Raw genomic sequence first — 20,331 nt, forward strand, 5'->3', positions numbered from 1 at the left:
TTGTCTATCTGCTTACTTGTGTCTCTCTTCCCTATGAGAATCTAATCTCTACCAGCTGTTTGTTGAATGAAGGAACTAGTGGATAAATGAAGGGGAAAGATTCCACATGCAATGTGAGATTTTGGAGAGATAGGCATGGGATTTTACTGAAGCAGGAGGGGAGCTGATATCAAGTAAGAATGGGAAGGAGCCTGGAGGAAAATCAAGGGGCTGAAGATGACAAAGGCTGAGGAGGGCTTGGGGAGGAGGAGACAGGATGGGATCAAACCTTATGGGAAGAAACTGAAATCCATCTCTGACAGGCCAATCCCTCTGCCTGCGTCCTGGCTTTTATTTTTAATCTAGAGTGAGACATCCCCTGGCCTGACCTCTCTGACTATGAGCCAAAGCAACAAATCAAAGCCCAAAGCAAGGTGGGCCCCAGGCTGGGCTTGCCTGGGAAAGTGAGGGGCAGCAGGAGTAGAGATGAGCCAGATGGTCTCCCCCAGCCCCAGACTGCAATCTGTCCGTGGGTGAAGGGGCTGGGCGATGGCCCAGTTCGTCACCATGGGCAAGGTGGTCCCGGGAGGCCCGAACTCAGAAGGACACAAGGTCAGCTTCCTGCTCAGACAAGCCCAGAATTCTTCCACCACACTTTCCCATTGGCACATAAGGTTTTCTGTCTTGTTGATCGATTTTAATGGCAAAATAAAAAAACAAAAAGGAGAAGCTGTCTTCAAGTGTTAAATGTTATGTGCATAAATGTTACCAAAACTGTGAAGAAAAATGCCCCCATGTATGACTTCAGCTAAAATCAACTCTCCCCAGTTGTCAGGGGATTTGTTTAAATACGTGTTAGAGAGAACCATTGGTTTGGGAGGCATTGTTTGCATTATTTCCCTCTGCAGAGCGGTTTTGGGGAATGCACTGTGTGGGTTGTTGTAGGTTGGAGGCTTGAGGACCAGCATGAGGATCGGGCCCTTCCATGGTGGGGTTCCAGGGAAAGGGGGCACAGTCTGAGGAGGAGTAGGAGGCCCTGCCTGGGCTCCTGGGTTGGAGGGTAACGGCAGGAGAGCCCAAGGCATTGGGTCCCCAAGGAGATGGCAGTGTGCCTGCCCTTTGCCCTTCTGTGTGGACGTGGCCATCTGATGCCCACAGGCCCAGGCCAAGAGCAAGAGGAAGGTAGGTAATGCCCTTCCTCTGTCCTGTCCTGACTCTGAACACTGCAGGCCTGGCATCCGTCTTTACTGAGTTCTAAGTTTGTGTCCAGACCTCAGGGAGCCTCTGGTCTGGGAACTGGGAAAGTAGAGAGACAGATCTGCCCAACTGATCACCTCTCCTGGACAAGATGAGAGTAGGTCCACTCCATGGCAAGGCCGAGGGATACCATGAGGGGCTAGGCCATGGCATCATCGGCCTTCCGTGTGGACTGGAAAAGGCGGAGGCAGCCTCTGGGCTTGGGGACACACTGAGTCAATTTCCCAGGCGGTGACACAGACAGAGGCAAGGCCCAGTAATGAGAATAACTTAACCCAGAGCACAGGTAGGAGTAAGGCCTAAGTGGATCCGACACCCCCAAATTCTCTAGACCTCTGTAGAGCTAGGGAGTGGGGCGGGAGCAAGATAGAGGAGGAGGAGTGGACACATCTGTCAGCATTGATGACCAAGTTTCTAACTTTAAAAGTGACTTTTAGGTCCAGGTGTGGGGGCACACACCTGCAATCTCAGCACTCTGGGAAGTTGAGGCAGGAGGATTACAAGTTTGAGCCCAGCCCAGGTAACAGCGACTTAGTGAGATCCTGTCTCAAAAAAAAATTTTTTTTAAAGGGCTGGAGATGTAGCTCAGTGTGAAGACCCTGGGTTCATTCCCTAGGAATGCAAAAAGTAAAACATAAATAAATAAATAAAGGTGACTTTGGAACAAAGAGTTGGATAAGAACTCAGGTGAGTCAATAAGAAACAACCCAAAGGAAACATGGGAAAAGATGGAAAGGGTTGCAAAGTGGATATCCAAACAGCTAGCGAGCGAAAGTGCTTGATCTCATTTGTCATCAATGAAATGCAAATTAAACCTGAATGCAATACCACCCCACAAAATGACCATAGTGGAACATGGAAGGTAGCAAAGGTTGATGATACAGAGCCAACAGAGCTTTACTGCCCTGCAAGTAGGAATGAGAATTAGTACAACCACTTTGGAAAAGCATTTCACAACATCTACAATGCCTACCCTGTGTCCTGGCCATGTTGTTCCCTTGAACACATCCTCAGCAGACATGTGTGCATGTGCCACCAGAAGACCCCCACCAGTGGTGTCACAAATAATTGTCCCAAACTGAGACTGATCCAAACATCCACCAGGGAAAGGGGTAAGTGGGCCATGCATTTCCATGATGAGTTACCGTGTTATGCTTCAATTTAAACATTTCTAAAAGTGACTTGGGTTTGGGAAGAGTAGGAGGCACTAAGCCTGTCTGGGATCCCAGAAGCTGGAGATGACAGTGTTGGTATCAGTGATATGGTGTGGTTTTCACAGCACAAATCCTACCATGCCGCCCCTTCCTGCAGCTTTGCAATGCATTCTGGCTGTGCTTACAGCCAAAGCCAGGCCACTTCCCATGGCCTCCAAGACTGTGTGGCCAGCCCTGCCTGCACTTCTGACCCTGCCCTGGCCCCCTCGCTCTGCTTTGCCACGTCACCCTGGCCATAGTCACTCTATCCCAGAAAGCTTTGCTTCCCTCAGATCTTCATTCAGATCAACTCTTGAAAGAGGTCCTCTGGCCACCCTCGAGACCCATGCATGTAACAGTGCACAACTCTAGGGACACACCTGTCACTGTGGTTCCTGCGAGTGACACATTGTTCCAGGATGGGTGTCAGATGCCAACTGCAGAGGCACAGCCTAGCTGTGGGTCCTCCTTTCATATTCCTTTCTTCCATTTTCTTTAGAGACATTATAGGCGTAATGGGTGCTGAAATTATTTTTGTAATTAGTGGTCCTGTATCACCTACTCTCTCCTAGGAGAATTTAAGCTCCCCGAGGGCAAAGACCCTATCTCTCTTGTGCACAACACTAGCCTCAGTGCCTGAACCAAGACAGCTGCTTGGCAATTATATGTTGGATAAATAAATAAATGAACAACTGGCAAGTGATTGTGGCCATGGAAGTCACCAGAGCAGGCGAGACCCACCAGCCCAGGGCCTGCAGTGATTACCCAAGAGACTACCTGCAGCAGTGGACTACTGGGAAATTATCAGTACTTCGGTTTTCAAGACTGGGAAACTGAGTCTGAGGGAGAATAAATGTCATGCCCACAGTGAAGGTGAAAGTCAAGGTTTAAATTTGTTTAAATCTCAAAGCCACAAACCCCTGGAAGCTCCCCTCCCTGGGCACACTTCGGGGCCCACCTCCCTATGGCCACCTGTGCTGTAAAAGGTGAGGCCAGGCAGGGAGGCTCCAGGTGTAGGCTCAGCCCAGGTGCATGCTGAACCTGGTGGGAACTCACCAGGAACTCGCTTCCATCCCTTCTCCCATCTTAGAGCAGTGCTGGCAGCTGTCACAGTCCACTAACCTCAGAGACTGTTTGTTTCATCGCTGGAGACAGCTCCCAAGGCAGTCCAAATCCAGCTTCAAACCACCTTGGCAGTGCCTGGCTATGCTGACCAGATAGAATTTGAAGTTTCAGTGCCTGACGGGTACCAGCTGGCTCAATTACAGGAGTTGTGAGGGTGAGGTTGGATCTTCCCGGCCTTCTCCAGGTGTGCACTGAGACCACCTCTTCCTCAGCAGAGGAAGCCCAACATCCAGAGGGGACATTGGGCCCCTGTCTCAGGGACTTGGCACCTCCTAGTCTGCTAGGGATAGGGGCCTGGTGCTCCAGTGTCCCCTGCCATGTGTCTGCCATATTCCTTCCACCCCATGACCACTGTCCTCTGGAACCCCTGAACTAGATGCCAAGAAAACCACTGTGCCCCTTCATCACTAGCTGGAACCAAAGCTCTCTCATTCCTAAGCACTCCCCTATATGGGGCTCAGAAGCCCACCATGCCCTCGGGCCCCCACTGTCTGGATAACAGTTCCCAATGGCCACAGCATCAAATGCACTGTGGCACTTCATGTAAGGCAGGGCTGTACCACTCAGCCTGGCCCAGCTCGAGTGTGGAAATGATTCATGTTTTCCATAAATCTGGGAGGGAGGATCGAAGCCATCCCCACTATAATTTCCCCAAACCTCACTGGCATCCTGGTATGCTTCTACAAGGTAGGTCAGAAAGGCTGGAACCACAGTGTGTGTCCACAAGCTGTTACTGGTGTGGACATCCAGGGACCAAAGGGTACTGCTCTGGAGCACTGGGGAAGGTCCCGCTGGCCACTTGCAGGGAGAGGAGCATCTACATTTATTCTGGAGCCAGGACTGTTGCCCCCCTGGGATTCTGGGACCAGCAGAGCTGGTTCAACCTTGTGCTGTCAATGTTGCATCCATGGAAGTGATGTGGAGAATGGAGACATCTATTACACCAATCCCACCCCTTCCAGATAGACAACAGGGCATAAGGGAAATCTTAACAGCACAGTCCCTTGCCCCTAACAAAAGTCCATGGGGAACTGGATATGGTGGTGCACTCCTATAATCCCAGCACTCTGGGAGGCTGAGGCTGGAGGACCACAAGTTTGAACCCAGCCTGGGCAACCTAGACTTAGCAAGACCCTGTGTCAAAATAAAATTTGTATCTTTAAAAGGCACTGGAAATGCCCTGGATTCAAGCTCCAGGAAAACAGAAAAAGAAGAGAAAGAGAAAGAGGAAGAAGGCCCACAAGTCATTGCTAGCCCACTGAGGACTGTTGTCCAGTTGGATCCTTAGCTCCTCAAGGCCAAGGACTGTGAGTCATTCATGACACATTACCCTCTATAAACCCAGTACAGAGCTGGGCATGCATAGGCAGAGCATAATAAAAATGCCAACGATGTTTGCTAGACTATTGCATTAGTTCCCTACAGCTGCTACAACAAGTTACCACAGACTTGGTGGTTGGAAATGAGAGAAACTTATTCATTCTCATTTTTGGATGTCAGAAGTCTGAAATCAAGGTATTCACAAGGCTGCACTCCCTCGAGAGAGTTTTTTATATCTTGTCTCTCCCAGGTTTGGGTAGCTCCTGGCAATCTTTGGTGTTCCTCAGCCACATGCTAGGGTTTGGATATGGTTTAAGTGTGTCCCTGAAGGGTTGGTGTTTTTAAATTTAATTGTCATTGTGATTTTTTTTGTGTGGAAAGCTGGGCATTGAACCCAGGGCCTTATGCATGCTAAGCATGTACTCTACTCTTGACCCAAGTCTTCTGTTCCCCCATCATGAGATACAAAGAAGGTAGAAACTAATGTGACTATGCTACTTACACATTGGGCCTTTGGGATGGGATTAAGATTAGATAAACTCATCAGGGTGGTGCCCCCATGATTAAATACCACCATACTGGTCTATTAGAAGTACACAAGGATTGAAGGATATAGACACACATATAGTGTCTCTTGTCTTGTGATGCCCTGTGCCACTTTGGGACTCTTCTAGCAAGAAGGGCACCACTAGATGCAGCCTCTTGACCTTGGATTTCCAGAACTCTGAGCCAAAATAAACCTTCTTTCTTTATAAAGTTACCTAGCCTCAGGTGTTTTGTTATAATAATGCAAAATGGACTATGACACTGTATCACTCCACTTCACTCTGTCTTCACTTCAGCATGTCTTTGAGCCACTTTTTCTGTGCCTCTCTCTTACAAGGATACATGCAGTTACATTCAAGGACCAGTAGGATAGCGCAGGATAAGCTCCTCCTCTCAAGATCCCTAACTTAGTCACAGATATTCCTTACAGGGTAAAATTCACTCTTTTGCCATATAAGGTAATAGGCAAAGGCTCTGAGAATGAGGAAACAAATATATCTTTGAGATCTGACATTTTTTGTTGTTTTGCCTATTAAATTATTATATTTTAACATGGAATTTCAGGAAAGAGATTTTCTTATTTGAGGCTCACAGCAACTCAAGGATCAGATGCTTTCATTTTTCCTTTTTATACCACTGTTTGGGGAAGGTAAGTTGAAACAGCTATGATAGAAACCTGATGTTTACAATGGTGATGAGCTCAAAGTTTGGAGGTTCCAGTAGTCCCTCTTCTGGCTTCCTCCTCATCTGCATTTGTAATCAAACACTGTGATCTGGCTTTTGGTGATCATCAGTGTAAATGGTAGAGTCAAACAGGGCTGGGGTTCAAGCTATCTCCTTACTCCATTTCTTCATAATACTAGCTACATGCAAGAGGTGGTACTTAAGCTGAGTCCCAGAAGATTCAAACATCAGATGCTCAAACTTCGGATGCCCATAGCTAGAAGTTTGCTAATGAAATATGTACCTTGTGTCTTTGGGAAAGCTGTTGATGGAGATCAGAAAGCATAGTGGCCAAGGGTACAGCAGACCACCTGAGGATGGCACTGATGATGGTGGTGGTGGTGGTAACGGTGGTGGTGATGATGGTGATGGTTGGATAGTCAAGGTCCTGGCAGGAGATCTAGGTCTAAGAAAAGAGTAGTTGAAGACCTTAATGAGTGGTATAGGAAGGGATTAAAAGAAGAGCAAGGAATGAAGAAACACTCCTAGGCTGGGGTGGAGGGAAGCTGTTACCACCCTGTGGCCTGGAGGTCTGGGGAAGGAGTAATTACTGGAAAGTAAAAGCACAAGCACTCAGAAAGAATCATGTGATGGGAACTTGTGGCCTTTAGTAGAAGAATGTAGTCCTACACACCTATGACCTAGAAAGGAGAAAGCTAGTGGAACAAGTACTCCTTCTCTCTGACCTTGTTCTCATGTAGGAGAGATGCTCCACTGGCATTGGGAAGTCAGACAGCAAAGAAGCCTACAGATGAAACCCCTGTGGGTCTTCTTTCTGGGGTGCTGGGCAGGGTGGAGAAGGATCTGGAGGAAAGTAGATATTGAGGGAAAAGCAGACAATCCAGCCTGGTGGTGAAGAAGATGATGGTGGCTGTGGTGGTCATGGTGGTCATGATGGATGGTGAATATGACTACAATTCATTGAGCTCCTACATGACTACTCACTTTTCTAAGGACTTTCAATCTTCACATCAGTCCAATAACACAAGGCAGTAAAGATTCTTAAAGATGTGGGAGATCGACGTGCCAATCAAATGCCAGAATTAACTCTGCTTCCTCAGACCACCTCCCCCACAAAAAACACAGGGTTTGGCAAAACACTTTCCCTGTGATATATGTTGAAATTACCTATGAATCTGATTGTCTTACTTACCTCTCTATGAATTACTTCAGGTAAGTTTGACATCTGATGATTACTGTAACAGATGACTTCATAATGTCTAAGAGAATAACTGTCATTCAAGAAATGCTAAGATGGATGGATGGATGGATGGATGGATAGATGGATGGATGGAGACATCTTGACTTCTTATCCTAGACATCAAGGTCTATACCTTATGCTGCTCTCCACAGAGCCTGGCCCAACACAGGCATCCAGCAAATATTGGTGACAAGCCAACACAGCAGCATTGTGACATTTCTATTTTCTCAGTACACATTTCCTCACGTCTAAACATGGACTGAAAAACATCCAAGCTTTTCAAAGCTATTTAGTTTCCTAAAATTTCCCCAACCCCATACTCTGAGCTCAAAAGTGAGGCTGTTTGTGCTGTGTCTCAGAGCTGTGCATACAAACCCACAGCCCAACATAGCTCAGAATTGCTAATCACCTTGGGATTGTTGTGTTCATAAGTGAAAATACAGAGAAACACAAACCTGTCTTCTTGTTAATGTTAATTTTGGCCCCACAAAATGTTGCTAAAGCATATTGCCAGGCCTGCCACAGATGTTCCTTCTCTCATATGTGAGAGATATTGAAAGTGAGACCTGAACACTTTAACAGGACTTCTGTCAGATTGGTGATAACTGTGGTCAGGCCATTTTCCTATCACTTTGACCTGTCGCTTTATCTGTCCATTCCCCTTGTGCAGAGATTCCCACTGAGGCTCGTGTGTAATTCTATATGAACTACTGCAGCCTCCTCAATAGACTAATAAATGTAAGCAATTTAAAAAATAAGTTAAGCTATGTCACCTTCTTGTCAACTCACTTGCCAATTTCACTATACGCAGAAGGTTTGGAATGACCAACAGGCTGAAGTACCCAGGAGAATCTCAGGTTGTTCCTTCCCAGAGTTAATTAGGAGAGAGATGACAAGGAAAGATGTGTGGTGCTCCAGTTTGAGGCTCAGGTTTTAACTAACCTGGATAGGAGAGATTTAAAGCCACTTATCAGTTTTCAAAGAACCTAGCAGTACAACACTGCATCCTCTGCCTTGCTCCGGTTTATCTTCCATGTGCAGGGGCCATTTTTAAGAATAAGAAGATGCTGTGATTTAGAGAAAATACAAGGAAGAAACTCACCCTGCGTTCTATGGCTTCCAGGCAGGGAGCAGATCAGTATTGCCATCAGCAAAGGAGGTATGGTGAATAGTGGATTGAAGGCTCCTTTAATATTGGAGGGTCATGTTATTTGTGCTGGGAAGCTGCCCCTCCTCCATTAAGGAGGGATCCTTCTTCACTAGCTGAGAGTTTTCCTTTACAGTCCTGCCGCAGGGGATGGGATCCGTGGTTGGTCAGAGGAGAGAGACAGAGACCTTTGAGAAGCTTGGGGAGGAAAAGTGAGCCAGTGGAGCACTAAGGAGCTACACTGACATCAGCTAAAAGGAAAAGGATAAGCAGAAAGCATAGGGATAAGCCTGATCCTGTGTTTGTTGGTGTTCTCACAGAACAAGAGAAGCACAATAAGGAGGATGATGTGGGGAAGTGGAAATTCAGTCCTAGATCAAGGAACTCTTAACATAGAGTGTTAGTCAGCTTTCCAGGGCTAGAACAAGTACTTGAGATCAATAAATTTAAAAAGAAGAAAGGTTTATTTTGGCTCAAGATTTCTGAAGTTTCAGTCCATGGTCAATCGACCATGACAACTTTTGGACCTGTAGTGAGGCAGTACATCATGGTGGGAACATGTGGCAGAGGGAGACTTATCTCATGGTAGTCAGAAAGCATGCCTCCCACACACACCATGACCCAACATCTCTACCTAGACCTCATCTCTGAAGGGTTCCACCATCTCCCAATAGTGCCATGGGCTGGGGACCAGGCCTTTAATACAAGACGCTTTGTGGACATTCATCTAAACCACAGCAGTGAGCTTGCACTCCCACCCCCATCTCTCTCTTTTAACCAATTCCATTAAGTGAAAAATGGCTATTGGGTGCTTGATGTTGACTAATTAGAAGTGATAAGGAATCTTCTGTCCTTGCCAGGCAGAAGGGCAAATACCTGTTGGACTCAAAAAAGGAAGACAGAAGGACCTGGCCAGAACCAGAGTCCCAGCTCCTGACTTGAAAATGGGAAAATGAAATGCTAATCACATATAGCAAGAAAACCTGACTTCTGCAATTGTCACCAAGACCTGCTTTTTATAGACTCCCCTGGTTCTAAAACCAGAAGACCAAGGGAAGATAACAGATCAGGACCTACATTTGGAGCAGTCACAAATTGCAAGGTAGTTTCTACCTTGCAGAGGGCTGAGTGAGGCTCCGTGGAAAGTTATATCCTCTTCCTCCTCTTCCTCCTCCTCCTCCTCTTCCTCTTCCTCCTTCTTTTTTCAGTACCATATCAGGGATTGAACCCAGGGCCTTTGCACTGAGCTACATCCCCAGACCCTTTTTGGAGACAGGATCTTGCTAAATTGCTAAATTACCCAGGCTGGGCTTGAAATTGTGATCCTTCAGCCTCTGCCTCCCAGAGTTCTGGGATTATAGGTTTGTACTACCACACCCAGCTGCCTCCTATTGTTTCAAAGGCACATTGGTCCATCGTTTGTAATATGGCCCAAGGCTTATGAAGGAGAAGCTGAGAGGTCAGTGCTCCTCCGCTGGTGGGAGCTGATGTTTCCAAAGCTCACATTTCCATGGATGAATGAGACAATTTGCTTTCTCCTGGTTTCCTCTCTCTGGAAAAGGAGCGGCAGGCAGGCACAGAGGTGTTTTGACTGAAGTGTCTTTGGTTTTCCCTTTCTAATAAAGGGCCATATATTTGCACCAAACAGTCATTTTATTTTCCTGAGCACTAAAGTAATACCAGGACTGTCATTGCTCAAGAAACTGCTGAGTAAAATCTTCCACCAATGTGTCTCCCCGGCATTCCTTAACCCTATTGATAATGATAAAGTCTCATAAATCTAGGTAAATCTTTAATTACGCCTTCAGTACATGACGATATTATAACTGTGACAGAGTCATAAAGGGCACATTCAAAATTAGCTCCGTATACATTTTATGAATATGGAAAAGAGTAGAGGTGGCTACAGTTAAAAAGGAAATACCAAAAAAAGTTGTATTTTTCATCATTGTTGCAATCATCTTCGAAGATGAGAATTTTTTTTAAATCATTGTTAGAAAAAGCTCTATTTTATTACTTCTATATTTTTTTAAAGATCGACAGTATCATCTTTGTCTTACCACACATTACGAAAACTGCAAGCAGAAATAGACAGTGGGATATATGTGTTAGTACACCTTTTGGCCTAAAAATTGTTCTTCCTTGTATTAAGAGTGTGTGAAATATTTATGAAGAGGGGAGCTTCTTGGCACAATTTTTACAAGGCACTAACAAAGCCCAGAATGTGTTTTCTTCCTCACCATCAGGGCCAACTGCAGCCTCCTCCTCCCCCAACCCTGCACTTGGTGAATAGCCCTATGCAATTTATTTTTATTTGCAGCTGATGCATATATTTTTACTTGTGTGAATAATACAGAGTAAGATTAAGTTCTTTTATTTTGCTAATTAAACTGCATTTTTCAAAACCTGGGGAGGTAGTAAGTGACAGGATTTACAAGAGCTCTTGTGGAGTTTTGCTGTTTTCCTGATTAGATTAGAAGGATTTGATATGGAGGCCAGAGCTGATGAAGTGGTTTCCTCCATGTGAATGAATGCATGACCCTAGTTTATCACCGCGGCTTCATAAAGAAGTCTTCCTTACTGTCGAGAAAGCCCAACCAAGAGTGAAAATGACATTAGCAAAAAGCTAAGCAAAAGGTCAGTAGAGCAGAAGGAAAAGGAGAAGGAAAGAAATGCATTCCTTTGATTTTTTTTTTTTTCCGAAGGGTTAAGGAAGACCGACTGCCATGCTGAGCCTGGCAGGGTGAGCCTCAGCATGGTGTTCTCCACAGATAGGGAGACCTGTCTCAGCCTCTGGACTTTAAAGGTAAAAATCTTATATTTTTTAAAAAAGGGATGGGGAGGGTTGGGGATTTCGCTCAGTGTTTCCACAGCCTGCCTCGCAAGCGCAAAGTCCTGAGCTGGATCCCCGGTACCAAAGAAACAGGGCCGGGGGATGGGGAGGATAAAAGGGCATGGTAAGGAAAGCTCCAACTGTCCCACTCCTGCTACTATGCACACTTCCTCTCCTAAGCATGCGGAAACGCTTTGGGCCTGGCCTGGGCTGGCACTAGGTAGCTGAACCCAAATCTCAATTTCAGAGCAGTGAGGGGGCCAAGTCAAGGGAACAAGAAAAGGCCACTTCTCCCCTACTTCCTCGCATCCCCTGCTCACACCCCAGCTTTCTAGCCCCATAGAAGAGGGTGGGAAGTAAAATCCCAAACCAAGTGGAGTGAAACATCAAAATGAAGTGTGGTTTCCCAAATCCTCAGTGGTAAGCAGGGAGGAGGAGTCTCAAGGGCAGGGTGAAGACAAACTCAAGAAGGGACCTGAGCAGAAACTGCACCCCTTCTGGCATCTGAAGCCCAGCAAAGTAGAAGCAAGGCTACCGTATATCTGTGTATTGCATTATTACACCCCCCTCCCCTAATTGCTAGTTCTAATTTCCCTATAGGAACGTATTATTTTATTTTTAATCAGACATGATGTGCATATAGCAGAAGTCACTGAAGTATACAGATGGATGAGTTAGGGACATATATATATTCTACATCTCTCTGGGGATATAGAACATTTCCATCGCCCCAGAAATTTCCCTGTGCTCCTTCCCAGTGGATAGCTGCCTTCCTACCCACCTAAGCCCCTTCTGTTCTGACTCCTATTTCCATAAATTAGTTTTACCTGTTTGAGAACTTTATGAATGGAATTCTAAAGAATATAATCTTTGTATCAGGTTTCTTCCACTTAGCACAATGTTTCTGTGATTACCTGTTGTGGATATCAACAATCCTTCATTCATTTTTATTGTTGAGTTGTAATGTGGTATATGAATCTACTACTTCCTTGGGGGGGGTTGAAACAGGGTCTTGCTATGTGTTTCAGGGTGGCATGAACTCACTATGTATTCCAGGCTGGCCTCAAACTCATGGCAATCCTCCTGCCTCAGCCTCCCGAGTGCTAGGATTACAGATGTGTCCTACTATGCCTGGCAATATATTTTATCCACTGTACTTTTTTTTTCTTTTACCCTGTGGGGAATGAAACCCAGGAACTCACACATGCTAGGCAAGTGCTCTACCACTGAGCAACATCCTTAGCTCATCTGTTCTACTTTTAATGAGTGTCTAGGTTCCTTCTGATTTTTAGTAATTATGAATAAACTTGCTGTGGCCATTCTTTCACAAGTCTTTTGCAGATATATATTTTGATTCATCTTGGGAAAATGTGTAGGGATGGGATTGCTGGGCTCAAAGGTAAGGTGTATGGTTAATTCTATGAGAAGCTACCAAACTATTTTCCGAAATGGTTGCACCATTTGACGGTTAGCCAACAATGTGCAATCTGCTTCTTCCATATCCTTACCAATATTTAACATAGAGAGTTGTTGAAATTCTAATCATGCTACTAAGCATATATCTCTCCAAATAATGATTTTCATATGCATTCCCCTGATGATTACTGATATTGTCACTTTTTCATGGGATTATTAGTCATTTAAATATCTTCCTTTGTGAAGTATTTGTTCACATGTTTTGCCCATTCTTTAAAATGATTTTTTCTCATTGAGCTGTAGGAGTTCCTTTATATTTTGAATACCAATTGCTTCTCAGCCTTTTGGCTAAGATCAAGTGTATATTTGAATACCAGTTTTTCCCTGATATGTATAATGAACAAATCTTTTCTACCTATCTTTAGTTATGAACTGATGTATTTTGCTTTCTATTAACAAAGAGTACAATTGCATCCTTTTGGTATACATTTTCTATCAACACAAGTAATGATTCACATCTCCACTATAATAAAGAGAATAGTTCCACCATCTCAAAAAACTTCACACATTCCCCACCCATATACCTGGAAATCACTGATGCATTCCCTATTACTGTAGGTTTTTTTCATTGACAAAAATATTCCTATATATTACTGGAGTACAATACAATAAAGGAAATAGGAAATAAAATAATTATTTTATCAAGGAGTTACTTGCATTTTCATGTTTAGTACCTCATTATCAACAACAGCTAAGATATAGAAATGGCCTAGGTATCCATCAATAGATGAATGGATAAAGAAAATTTGGCACTTACATGTAATGGAGCATTAGTCATAAAAAGAAAATCTTGCTGTTTGCACCACAGTGGGTCTAAGAGGAGGACAGCATGTAGTTTGTATCAAGGAGGATGCCAAAAAAAATAGAATCATACCTTGGGTAACCCTTTGAGACTGACTTTGCTGACTTAGCTTCACTGAAATTTATCCAAGCTGTTGTGTGTATCAATAGTTCATCTTTTGTGTTCCTGAGTAGAATTCCATCCCAATTCACTTTTAATGGCATATTTTTATCCACAAAAGCTTTAATTTGGATCAGGTCTTATCACTTTTCTCTGTCATAATTTGTGTTTTCTATGTTACATCTAAGACATGTTTGGCTACCCAAAGTTCAATAAAGTATGCTCTTATGTTTATTTCTAAGAATTTTATAGTTTTAGCTTTTAAATTTATATCTATAATCTACCACAAGTTACTCTTTGTGTATTGTGTCAGGTAGGGTATGAGTACATATTTTCTTCAATATGAATATCTTTGTTTTAACATCATATGCTGAAAGGCCATGCTTTTCCCGTTAAATTGCCTTGTAGCTTTTGTCAAAAGCCAGTTGTGAATCTATTTCTGGCCTCCACATTCTATTCTGTTAGTCTATTTGTCTATTTTGCACCCATGCAATTTTTCTTTATTATTAAGATTTTTAAGTATTAAAACCAGGTAATATGTCATTTAATTTTCTGCTCTTTTAATATTGTTTTGATTATTCTTGGTTCCTTGTGAATTTAAGATTCAGCATGTCACCTAAAAGAAGAAAACTGTAGTGATTTTGATTTGGATGACATTGAGTCAATCCTGGGATGTAGGATATCATAACAATAGTGCATTTTAAAATTTAAGAACATAGTATATCTCTTCATTCACTTAGATCTTTGATAATTACCCTAGGTACTTTTGTGTATTTTTCAGGACAAGTCCCACACATATTTTCTTATATATTTTATTTTATTATATATAATATTCTAAAATTTCACTTTTGAGTTGTTCCCCCTTAATACATAAAAATGCAAAAGGTTTTTTAGTATTTATGTTGTTTCTAGTAACCTTAAATTCACTTATTTGTAATCAATTTTAATTTCTTTTGGCTTTTCTACAAATACAATTCTATATCTATAAAGATTAATACAGATGCTCCTTGATAGATTTATATTTCCATAAACATAAGTTGAAAATATTGTATCAAAATATTTTTAATATATCTTACTTACAGAATATTATAGTTTAGCTACAAAATACATGGTAGAGTACCCCGTGGCTTACCTGAATTGTTGTGTGGCTGTCTGGGAATGGTGGCTCTCTGCCACTTTCCAGCATCAGAAAAAATATGGTACTTCAAATCATTAAGCTGGGAAAAGATAAAGATGCAAAATGAGCTGGGGAGCAGAGCTGTCCTGAGCACAGAGGAGGTGAACCTTCCGGGCCACCATACCACAGCCCCAAGCACTGAGGAGGTGAGCCTTGTGGGCACCACCAGCACACATCACCCCTCCCACCCCCTCACCCCTGTTGAAATGAGAAGACACGTAAACAAGTCCCAAAACCAGACTTCCAGATCACCTAAAGCAAACCCAAAGGGAAACAAAATGGAACAATCTGATACTCAACCCCCTGGACTCCCTGAACTGGCAACAAAAGAGGATCTGGAAAAAATGAAATCAGAAATAACTTCTCAGATAACAGCAGAGATTGTGCCCATAGTGCAAGACATGGTTAATAAGTCTAGAAAGGACACAGATTTAAAAAAATAGAGGAGCTGAGGAACATAATGAAATCCCAACATAGGAAACAAATGGAATCCATAAAACAGATGCAAACAGATTTCCAGGAGATTAAAAACTCCACTGAAGGTCTATGCAACAGAGTGACCCAATGTCAGGACAACATTTCAGATATAGAAGATAAGATTGCAATTAGTGACCAGGAAAAGAAGAATCTCTTTAAAATAGTAAGGGACCACAAGAAATAAACTCAGCAGCTGCTAGACGATGCAAAGAAGAATAACATAAGACTGATTGGAATTAATGAAGAAACAGGAGAGTGGAGATGACATAAGAAAACTGTTCACAGAAGTGATGGCAGAAAACTTCCCAAGCAGGGGGAAAGAACTTGACATACAGATTAGTGAGGCATATAGGACTCCAACTAGCCATGATCAAAAAAAAATCTACACATACAGATATAATAGTTAAGATTCCAGAAACCCAAGAGAAGAACAAAATTCTACAAGCAGTTAGAGAAAAGAAACAAATCACATACAGAGGAAAGCCCATAAGAATCACAGTAGACTTCTCATTGCAAACCCTCAAGGCAAGGAAAGCTTGGAGTGACATATTTCAAGCCCTAAAGGAAAACAGCCTCCAACCCAGATTGATGGACCCTACAAAACTATCTTTCAAAACTGATGGAGAAACAACATACTTTCATGACAAAGAGAACCTTGGGAACTTCATGAATACCAAACCAACACTCCAAAAAATTTTAGACAATATCTTAGGAAAAGACAATGAGAATCACAACTCCAGGAAGCCCAGCATAATGAATCCATTGGGCATGACAATAAATTAAATGCAAAGGGGAAGAATCCAACAAAAAGAAAAGGTCATGACAATGATAAGTCAATATGAGTCAGTTATAACCATCAATGTTAAGTGTTCCAATTCACCAATTAAAAGAAATAGACTGGCAGAATGGGTCAAGAAGCAAGATCCAACAATATGCTGCATACAAGAAACACACTTAATTCAAAAAGAAACTCATAGACTGAAAGTTAAAGGGTAGAAAACAATACTCCATGCAACAGGAACCAGAAAAAAAGCAGGAATAGCTATCCTCTTTGCAGATCAAGTGGATTTCAACCCAAAATCTGAAACACTCTGGTCCCATATATTTCAGATAAAGGATAGTCAACTTCTATGTACTAATCTATTCTGAACATGTGTTCATTTCTCTTAAGTAAAAACTTAAGAACAGAACTGTTGGTTTTTAACAGTAATATAAGAAATTTCTATATTGTTTTCCAAAATGGTTGTATCATTTTACAGTCACATTAGCAGTATTAGAAAGTTCTAACTGGTTCTCACCTAAGCTGACATCTGTTCTTTTAAAACTTTTATCTCAATTCCCCCAATGAGTTTATAATATAATCTTGTTATTGTATTGATTAGTATTTTTCTGATTCTAGTGTTGCACACCTTTCCTTGTGCTGTATTGGCTATTTATCATCTTCTTATGTCTACTTTTTAATTGAGTTGTCTATTAATGAGCTGTAAGAGTTCTTTATATATTCTGGTCATAGGTTATATGTATTATAAATATGTTCTGGTTAAGGACTACTTTTCATTTTCTTAATGATGTCTTTTAAAGTTGTAAATTTTGATGGAATCTCATTTATCAATTTCTTTCTTTTATACATCATGTTTTTTGTATCCTAGGAAATTCTTGCCAACTCTAAATTCATGAACAATTTCCCTTAAAATTTCTTCTTAAAATTTTATAGTTTTAGTCTTTCATATTTAGGTTCATAGATCCTTTCAAGTTATTTTTATGTATAAAATAGAGTTGAGGTTAATTTTTTACATATGGATACTAGGTGTCCTAGTACCATTTGTTGAAAACACTATCTTTTCATCTGCTCTTGAATTGAGTTTATGTTCTATAAAATGTTAATGTTAAATAATCTGTCAAAAATCAGTGGACCAAGGGGCTGAGGATTTAGCTCAGTGGTTTCGCCACCTGCTGGGCAAGCACAAGAACCCGAGTTCGATCCCTGGTACCACAAAAAAAAAAAATCAGTGGACCATGTATGTGTAGTTCTATTTCTAGATTCTCTGTTTTATTCCATTGATCTATATGTCTGTCCTTATGCCAACATTGCCTAGATTACTGTAATATTAGAGGAAGTCTTAAAATTAGGTAATAAATGTCTTCCAACACTGTTCTTTGTTTTCTTTTTACTTTTCTAGGTACTTTTACTCCTACATAATTTTTAAATTTCAGTATCCAATTCTTCATTTATAGCAAGTATACATAGACCTGAATTTTTATTTATACCTTGTGTTTTCTAATCCTGCTAAATTCAAATATAAGTTCTAGGGGCTCCTAGAGATTTCTTAGTATTTTCTCTGCAGAGGATCATTTCATCTACATCTAAAGATTTTATTTCCATTTTTCCAATCTTATGCTATTTGTTCCTTTTTATTGCCAGACTATTTTGATATGGGACTATGTTTCAAAGTTTAATGGACAGATAAAGAGTAGGCATATCTGCCCTTGTTCCCCACCTTAGGGAGAAAGCATTGTGTCTTTTCCATTCATATAAGGTGTTTTGGGTAGAAGTATGGAGTACATGTCTTTTATCTATTGAGAAGATTCTGTTCTACTTCTAGACTCATGATAGCTTTGACCACGAACAACTGTAGAATTTAGTCCAATACTTTTTCTGCAACTACTGACAGGATCATATGGCTTTTTCCTTTCTTCTGTTAAAATGATGACTTTTAGGGGTGGATCTTCCAATGCTGAACCAACACTGCCATCCCTATAATAAGACCACTTTCTACATACTGCCAGATCTGACTTCTAATAGTTTGTTTTGTTAAACAAATTTTATCTATGTTCACACTTTTTTCTTTTATTATCTTTATCCAGTTTTAGTATTAGCACAATGTTGATTTCCTAAAATGAAGGGAGAAGTGTTCCTTCTTTTTCCTGCTTTAAATGTTTGATACAATTCATCAGTTAAAATGTGTATGAGCCTGTTGTTGTCATATAGGTAGGTTTTCAAGCTAGGAATATACTTTCTTTAATAGGTGCTCTTCAAATTTTATATTTCTTCCAGAGTCAGTTTCATTAATTTGTCTTCCAAGGTACTTCATAGAAGTTGTCAAATTTATTTCAAAAAAGATTTTTGTAATATGGTTTCTATATCCTTTTAAATTCTGTGTAATCTGTGGTAATGTACTCTAAATCTTGATATTGTAATTTTAAATTGTGTAATTGATTTTGTATAATAGGAAGAAAATATCTAAAGGAGTAGGGGAAGCAGGAGGAGTAGGGGAAAGGAAAGAAGGGAAAAGAAAAAAATATGAGAAAAGGAAAAAATGGAAACAAAGTCTTTGTAAACAGGGAAGAGTGGAGGGGGTGAAGGGAGGGCAGGGGAATGGGGGAAAAATAAGAACCAATATGCAACATGCAAAGGTACAAGATCCCAATGATAAATGTATTATATACCCAAAATGTACCAATAAATTTAATGGAAAAGACCATTCAAAATGAGAAGTATTCCTATTGAACACAGGTTGTTTTCACACCATTATAAAGTTGAAAAATCATAAGCTCAACAATTATTACATCAAAACTTTTGGTATTTTCATTTCTTTTTTTCCAAACTTGAAGTCTTTTATTTCTCTTTCCTTCTTCTTAGGGTTGGACCCTGCAGTAAATTTTGGGTAGAAGTGATTAAAGTGAGTATTTATTACTTGTTCTTGTTATTAGGAAGAACTGAGTATCAGAAATGTTTCTTCTATAATTATTTTGCAGAGAAATTTTCATGAATAGGTGTTGAAAATTAACAAATGACTTTTTTCTGCACTTATTGAGGTGGTCATGTGTTTTTAAAATTTATTTTGGTAATTCTGGTAAGTTAATTTTTAACGTTAAACCAACCTTGCATTCATTAAATAATCCACATAGGCATGATGTAACATAAGTACCTTTTTTTTACTGACTCATATTTTGTTGAGGACTTTTGCATCTAAGCTCATGAAAAATATTGATCTGTAATTTTCTTATTTTCTAATGTTCTTCAGTTGCCATATTATCATTGAGCTAGGTTCATCAAAAAAGCTGTGATGCATTCTTTTCCTCTATATTTTCTGAGTTTGTGTAAGGTTGGTATTATTTCTTCACTAAAATTTGATAGAAGTCAACACTGAATCTATCTGATATATGAGGCTTTTGTAGAAACGTTTTGATAACAAATTCAGTTTAACAGCTATGTGGTTAATCATCTTTTTTATATTGTTGGCTTTGCTAATTGATGTCTTTTAATATATTTTTAAACTTCAGATGAGTTGTTAATTTTTACAGAAAAGTATTCATAGTATTTATTATGTGTTAAATATTTGTTTTATCTCTAGTGATCACCTGTTTTATTACTGACATTGAATATTTGTACTTACTCTCTTTTGATTTCAATTAATCTAGTTAGGGATTTCTCAACTTTATTAATCTTTAGCAAGGACCATTTTTTTCAATGTTTGTTCAATTTATATTCACTGTTCTCTCTATTCTTCTCTTTGTTACACCTTTTCTTCTATTTGCATGGCTTGAATTTACTTTGATTTTCTTAGACTTAAAGTTTAGTGCATTGGCTTTTGATACTTTCTCTTTTAATATAAACATTTAAGACAACATGTTTCCCATAAGTATTGTGTTAGTTGCCTCCCATACAGGTGCTGTATTTTCAATATCACTTTTTTAAGAATCTTTGCCATTTTCCACGGTCATTTCTTTTCCTTTATCAAACAGGTTATTTAGAAGTGTGTGGTTTATAGCAAATTATATAAATATGCTCCAGATTTTTGTATTACTTATTTTCAACTTTGATTTCATATAATCAGAGAAAAAAAGCTCTATGATTTTAATCTTTTGAAATATATGGAGACTACTTGCCAGGTATGGTGGCACATGTCTATAATCCCAGCACTCAGGAGGCTGAGGCAGGAGGATGGTCATGAGTTCAAAGTCAGCCTGGGCTA

The 20,331-nt window shown here is 40.8% G+C and overlaps 1 long non-coding RNA gene across 1 annotated transcript in view; it reads right to left on the reverse strand.

Moving 5' to 3' along the window:
- The window catches only part of LOC101714234 (uncharacterized), a 122,841-nt gene that overhangs the window by 39,471 nt on the left and 63,039 nt on the right, over positions 1-20,331 (reverse strand). Inside the window, exon 2 of the long non-coding RNA XR_015443049.1 lies at positions 14,834-14,918. This is a non-coding gene — a long non-coding RNA (uncharacterized LOC101714234). The remainder of the gene's footprint in view (positions 1-14,833; positions 14,919-20,331) is intronic.

This window comes from Heterocephalus glaber, unplaced genomic scaffold, assembly GCF_053883595.1.
Source record: "Heterocephalus glaber isolate CG9 unplaced genomic scaffold, H.glaber_assembly_v1.0 deba00001561, whole genome shotgun sequence".
NCBI lineage: Eukaryota > Metazoa > Chordata > Mammalia > Rodentia > Bathyergidae > Heterocephalus > Heterocephalus glaber.